This window comes from Cariama cristata, unplaced genomic scaffold (assembly GCF_000690535.1).
Source record: "Cariama cristata isolate BGI_N322 unplaced genomic scaffold, ASM69053v1 scaffold18320, whole genome shotgun sequence".
Taxonomy (NCBI): domain Eukaryota; kingdom Metazoa; phylum Chordata; class Aves; order Cariamiformes; family Cariamidae; genus Cariama; species Cariama cristata.
Window position 1 is genome coordinate 9,481 of NW_009594270.1, and position 6,856 is coordinate 16,336.

Genomic DNA, 6,856 nt, shown 5'->3' on the forward strand with positions numbered 1-6,856 from the left:
CCAGCCCAGTCGTGGCAAGCCTTCTCGGACAAAGATCTGGGCATAGAGCAGCCTCTCCCCTTCCATCCATCCATCCGTCCATCCATCCTACCTAGCCTCTCTTCATCCATCCATCCACCCACCCACCCACCATCTTCTGTGGATTGCCATGTTTCATTTTGGGGGGGCAGCCCAGGGGTACGGGACAGGGAGAGCCGGAGTTGGCAGGGCACCAGGACCCTGGAGCGTACTCCAGCATTTACCTTCTTCTCAGGGTAGGTGATTTGATAAATTGATTTTGGCAGCAATTCATATTAACTAGAGGTAATAAAAACTAACAAAACATGGCCTCCAGTTACAAATAAAGGGCCTGATTCTCCATTTCAGGAGACAGGATCGAATGCCAGAGTTACAATGGCGTGGAACTGGGATCGTGGGTGGGGAACACAGCCCAGAGCCATTGATTAACATTAAATAGTTTCTGTATGAAATGACTACTGCTTTCTGTCTCTGTATATGCATCCTGATGGTTTATGGTAGGATTACCAAGGGCTTCTCAAAGCTGGATGAAGATTTGCTTAATGACCAACTGATCTCACGTCTGCAGTTGCAGTTGGAATCTGACAAAAACGATGCATCATAAAATCAAAAAGTAAAAATAGAATTGAAAGAGAGCTGTCGTCCTTCTAGCCAACTTTTCATGTTCGCTGGACAAGGGGATATACTTGCGTACTAATTTTTCCTTGCTGGAAAGGAAGGGTTCTGCTTTGAAAAGGAGGCTTTTAGAAAAACTACAGCTTCCGTATTTTTCATCCATTAATTTTCACGTCAAGTGTCTGCAAGCAAAAAGAAAACAGGTGTGCTGGGTTTTTTTCCTAATCTCTTGGCATTGCAAACTGCTCCCAGCATGTGAAAGTCAAACCTCTCTTTGCCGTACCTAGAATCACGGGTAGCAGATGCGAGGGATAACAAGGTGCTCCTTTAATATATTCTGCTTCCCTACCGTGCATTCATTTAATCCATTCATGGCGGTTTGCTGCGAGTTTCCTCCGTTTGGATTGACTTAAGTTGCTGTCTGATGAGCCCTGTAGGAACTCCTTGGCCTGATTTTTCAAGGCACTGTTTTGTGGCTATGAAATAAATACAGCTGTGCAACTTCCAGACCTTCAAAGAACAAGAGGAGTTGCATTGACGTATGTAGGCATGGGCATACACGCGTGCATACGTGCATCATGGATGTCTATACATGTGTGTGGGCATGCATGTGTGCAGGAGTCAGCTCTGAGACCGAGTATTTTGTCTTGAGCATAGAAGTTTGCAAATCTGTATTTGATGGTTATTTGTTAATGCAATGAACTGTTCCATGTGTGAACGTTTCCCACCGTCGGTCTCTGGGGAGAGCCGTGACTGGTGAGGTACTGGGGGTCTGAGGGCACGGCCAGCTTCCCCCTCGGTCAGGCTCCGCCGACAGAGCAGGCGTCCACAGGAGCGAAGGCGTCCTGTGCCGGGAAGCAAGGCGTGGGCTGTGCTCCTGTTTGCTTCTGCCGTTCCTCCCTTTCTGCCTCCCCTTTTGCTGAGACCTTGTGGGAGTGAAGTCCTTGTCTGAGGCTGCCTCAGCGCCGCAGACCTCCAGGATTTCTGCTGCGGCAGAGCCTGGGCTGTTGGGGTGAACCGGGACCGTTCCAGTGCCTGTTAATGGCAGACAGAGAGAACTATGAAAAACTGATGTTGTTCTTGAAAAGTATGACTTGGTTTCATTTGGGGAAGACTCTCCAAGTTGTAAAAGTTAATAGGAACAAAGCTTTTCAGGAGAGAATCCGTGGGTAATGATAAATCCTTCTCTTCTGGAGGAGCTGTGCGTGCACGGTACTCGTCTGTTCATGGCAAAGGATGTTGCCAGCCCTTCAAATGTACCGGAGCGTGGTGAGGATTTGGGTAGTGTAGTATCCAGCTGTAAACATCCACTTGGGATCTTCCCACCTTTTTAACGAGCGAGTGCAAGAAGAGAATGATTTTTGTTGGAGGAGCACGGAGCGGGCAGCGTTGTAGTTGGTTTCTCACAGAAGTGACTGGAGTACGCTTCAGCCTGGAGCGGATTTTTCTGAGTTGCAAACTCCTCAAAAGCTGCTTCAGGATGGAAAATTGGATAAAATGCTCACCTGCATCTGCTTGTTTTTTTTCTTGTTTTGGACGAGTTTTCTGGGGCAGCGGCGGGTGGATCTGAAAAAAGGTGGTCGCAATGCCTTTTCCTTTGGAGGTGAGGGCACACATCGCCGGTCGCTTGTCGTGCGGTGGGTGCAGGTGGGAAGCCTCTTGCCTGTAGGACATTGTTTGTCAGCAAGATTCCCGTCTTGCAAATTATTGGCAGCTGGCATGGTAATGAGTCCATTTCAATATAAATGAACTTCATTTTATTAATTTCTGCCAGCTCCTGAGCAATTCATGAACTGCTTTTCAGATCTCAACCAACAGCTTGGGGGAAGAGGGGGAGGTAGGGAGCGGAGAAGGGAACATGAAGGAAGAGAAAGAAAATGAGAACATTTTTAATTTAGAAAGGAGCCGGTGACTCTCATCTCTTTTGAGAATCCAGCCAAGAGCGAGGATCACAGTTTCCCCCCCAAGCAGCTCTAATAACATGAAGGGCATCAGTCATCTCTTCCAAGGTTTTTGTTCCTTGAGACTTTCGGAGAAGTTCATAACTCTCAAAGCTCTGCATGCCGCCTTGAGCTGATGTTTCCCTGCCAGGGTTTGGCTGGGAGAAGGGGGAGCTGGGCGACTTGAGAGCTGCCTTGGACAGCGCACCCAGCCCTCCGGTGAGTTTGGGGTTCTTGGTGTCTGGCAGGACTGGACCTTGAGCTGGTGTACTTGCAAGGGAGCTTGCCAGTGGTATCAGGCCAAGAAGGGGCTGGGATTTGGTACCTGCGCGTCTCTCCCTTGAGAACTGTTCTTATCACTCGTCTTAGGTCTAAATAAGTGTGGACTGGTCTCCTGTATCCGCGCCTTAGTGAAGGCAGTTAACCTGACGACCCTTTCACAACGCTCTGCCCTACGTGTCTGATTTGCCCTTGAAAAATGTTAATGAAATCCCTGCTTGGGTAACTGCCCGTTTTGTAGGTTAGAGAGAGCAGAGAAACCTCCTCTGAGGTCTTCCCATTTCTCCGGGCAGTTGGGTCCTCCCTTGCTGCCAGAAGTTAAACCCTGGTTTATTGGAAGGTGCTTTTCTTGGTGGTCGTCTTCGGACACAGGCGTGTTTTTGGAGCTGAGGTTTTCTAGCCCTGCCCGAGACAGACCGTCCTCAGCAGGAGCAGGATAAGGTCTGTGGGGAGTTTTATTGTGCAGAGTGGTGGGAGGAGGAACCCCCCACGTTCTGTAGCTTGGGCTGGTGGTGCTTGACTGGGTTTTTCATTTATTCTGCCATCATCAGATTTCATCATTCAAATTTAAGCACAGCATTCGCATGTGTATTGCACAGTGTTTCTTAGGTAAGTGATGATAACAGGACCGGGCAGAAGACGTCCTCCTGTATAGCTGTTCCTGCTAACTCTTTGTCTGATTTTTTTTTTTTTCTCCCCTCTTTCTCCCCAGGTTTTTGGCATATAGTCATAGACTCTGACGCGAGAGTAACGGAGTCGCTGAGTGGCAGGTGCTGACAGCTTCTGCAGTCCCCGTAACTGTTCATTTTGGTATCATTTGCAATTCTGTACCTCTAAATGCCACAGCTCTCTTGGGGAAGGTTGCGCTGGATACCAGTACTGCCTCGGAAGGTACATGTGTGTCCATATATTTTTCCTTAGGAGTTTGCTGTGTTGTATAATGCTTCGCGGGAGGGGGAAAAAAAATGGGTGAAGTGCATGTGGTTTATGGTGACACCCGTTTAGCAATACAAAGGCATTTGAATGGCTATCAAGCAGCTACTGATGACATCCCTTCCTCCCTCTCTGCTCCTCTGATCTGCATTGCCTGCAGGGCCTTTCTGGAGTCCATCCCCTGCTTTAACATATGTGAGAGCGGCTTACAAAAAAGAAATGGCTGGTTAAAAGGTTCTGATTTGAAAACAATTAAATATGCTGCTGGAGTTTCCGAGAAACTCAAAGGCTTACAGTGGAATTTCAGCCTCTCTCTTGCCCTTTTGAAAAAGCACATTTTAGTTACAATAAAATGTGTATGTTCACACTTGGTTATTAGTCTTGTACATTTTTCTACGTGGTTCTTGTGAGTTCAGTAAAAGTCTTTGTTGTTGGCTGGCAGATTTTAGCAAAAGTTTATTTCTGTAGGCTCATTGCTCGCTGTGGATTTAATCATTGTTCTGGTTCTCACAGCCTTCAAGCTCCGCTCCGGGAGAAAAACACAGATTTGTCACCAGGGCCTCCCACTAGAGTCTAATTTTAAATTTGCAATCTGTTGTCTTGCGAGGTGCTTCAAATTTGGTTGGAAAGTTAATACATTTCAGATTTTCTTCTGGAATCTAACAGCCCAACTTTTTGCAGGTTTGAGAGTTAGTAACTTGGGTTTAATTGAAATGAGTATTTTAGTTTTGTAATTATTTTAGGAAGTATTTAGTATTGGGGTGAGGGAAGAGAAAGGAAGGTGACTGTTTTCAAAGAAAATTATATTCTTTGAGGAGGCCATCATCAGTGGTCATCTAGAATGTGATCATCTTTATGTGTAACCATTTCCTATAAGACTCGTCCAGCAAAAGCTGGGCAGTTCAGCTAGAGGTCTGTCTGCTGGTCTAGGGTACCTGATGCAGGGAACACTGTTTAGTCCAAAGCTTTCCTGCAGAATTTGTGTTCTCCCTGCTGATACCCTAATGTTGATATCAATCTCAAGTTTTTTTTTTTGTTGTTTTGTTTTTGTTTTTTAAAAACCCAACAACTGAAACGCCTGTAGTGTCTCTTGGCGTGAGATGACTTTCCTGGCCCCTTGAAGATCTCCACAATTTCCTGCTTTGAACCAGGACGGAGCAGATCTTCTGGGAGAGCGAGCCCTTTCCCAGAGCAGCCGATACCTCGATGGTCAGGCCACCTTTTGAGGGTGTGGAGGGCCAAGTTGCCACCCCTCATTTGCCTGACTTGGGCTGCAGATACAAATCTCGATCTTCCGCGTCTTTGGCAAGCAACTGAGTCACTGAGCTGGTGCCTCTTCCGGGAGATGCTTCTGTCTCCCTGCTTCGGTTTTCAAATCTCTCCCTCCTGGAGCCGAGGAGCCTTTCATCAAAAGCAGTCTGTTCCCATGAAGAGTTTGGGTTTTGATGAATCAACATTTTATGCTGAAAAATTTCCAACGAGTTCTGCTTGGAACGCATGGCCTGTGTGCTCTAATCTCTGCTAGCTTCGGAGAATAATTCAGAACAGATTTTTGTCACATCGCAATCCTTGGTCGAGCGCGATAGACCTGTCTAAAGCATCAAGACGTGTCACACTTGATTTATGTTGTGTCCTGGTGGTACCTTGATAGGCCTTTAATGGTCACCTTTGGATTCGGTGGGTGAGCTAACAAGGGGAGCCTTTGTCCTGCCAGCGTTTGCGTGCAACTCCCATTAACATTACTCATTTTCTTAATTTGATACAGATTTTTTTCATTGAGTGTGCTAAATTCAGTTAAGCCAGAGACAGGCAGCATCTGGCAGTCGTAGCTGGAGCGGTTTGAGACATTTCTGCCCCAGGGTGTCTGCCGCTGCCCCTGGGAGGGGGAGGCTGGGGCTCCCCTCCCCTGCCCAGCGCCCGCTCCCGCTAGCTGAGGACGCTGGCATCTGCTTCCGTGCGAATTCACAGGTTTCAGGGCTAACAACTCACGGCTGCCAAAACCCGCGGGAGGCGAAAAACCCCCCCCCGGCCGTGCTGCCCTGTCCTTGTCCCACCGGGTCCCCAGACAGGCACCCTTCTGCGGCCTCTGGCACGTGCCAGCTCAACTCACCATCTCAGCAAAAATAAACTAATAAACTCTTCTTTTTGTGTTTTGTTTTGTTTTTCTGGATTTATTTTCTGCTGTTTTAGTGGACTCGGCTGCATGAGCACCTGAATCGGTTCAGGGTAACTGGTGGGAATGCTCAGCCAGGGATGCAGACAGGAGGCAAAAATGGGGGTGAGAAGGTAGGATGGGGGTTTGTCTCGGGCACCCCACAAACGGTCGCCTCAGCCTGACCCAGTGGGGTTGACTGTCCCCACCCGAGGCAGGCTCAGCCCCTTGTGTCCTGCATCTCCCCGGGGAGATGGTCTCTGCGGGGGACGGTGACAAACCGCAGGGCTGGCGCTGTCTTGCATCGCTGCAGCTGCATCAGCTGCACCACATCTGCCTGCATCCCTCCTGCACCCGCCGCCCTGCGCTCCTGCAAACCTGCAAGGCCGGGGAGATCGGTGGGGTTAGGGTAAGGCCCCTTTCTGGGTGCAGGAGTGGGGTGGGGGCTCATCCAGGGATAGGCAGCCGTCTGTGGGATTTGCAAATGCGTCCTCACCTAAAGCACCAAGCCATGGAATTAAAAAGGCACAGCTCTTTACTTTGAAGTCTGACACTTCGTGCCAGTATCTAGCAGATACTTCTCATTGTGTGAAATCTCTCAGTAAACATTCCTGCCGCCGTCTGCGGAGAGAAGACTTTCCTCCTTCCATGAGAGTGTTTCTAGCAGCCTTATTTCCTCACGGGATACAGCCTGAGCCGCTGCTCTTTCCCCGCCAAGCCAGTTGTGGTTCTGTTACTTTTTGGCCGGGTGAGACTTTGCCGGGTGTGCGTGGAGACGACGTCGGGGTGGTGGCAGGGGGCCGCTGTCCCTCGCCACTCTGCCCGGCGTTTTCATCGGCGAGGGGTGTGCGGGGACGCTCCTGCCCTTCGGCAGCTCCGCTTCAGAAGGTAAAGAGGCACTCTTCAGTCGTTCAGGGTT

General features: G+C 49.0%; 1 pseudogene across 1 annotated transcript in view; it reads left to right on the forward strand.

Annotated features, from left to right (window-relative positions):
* The first annotated feature begins 3,562 nt into the window (after positions 1–3,562).
* LOC104159549 overlaps positions 3,563–6,856 on the forward strand; it is a 6,418-nt pseudogene continuing 3,124 nt past the window's right edge. Inside the window, exon 1 of the transcript XR_696429.1 lies at positions 3,563–3,743. The product of XR_696429.1 is annotated as a T-lymphoma invasion and metastasis-inducing protein 1 pseudogene (transcript). The remainder of the gene's footprint in view (positions 3,744–6,856) is intronic.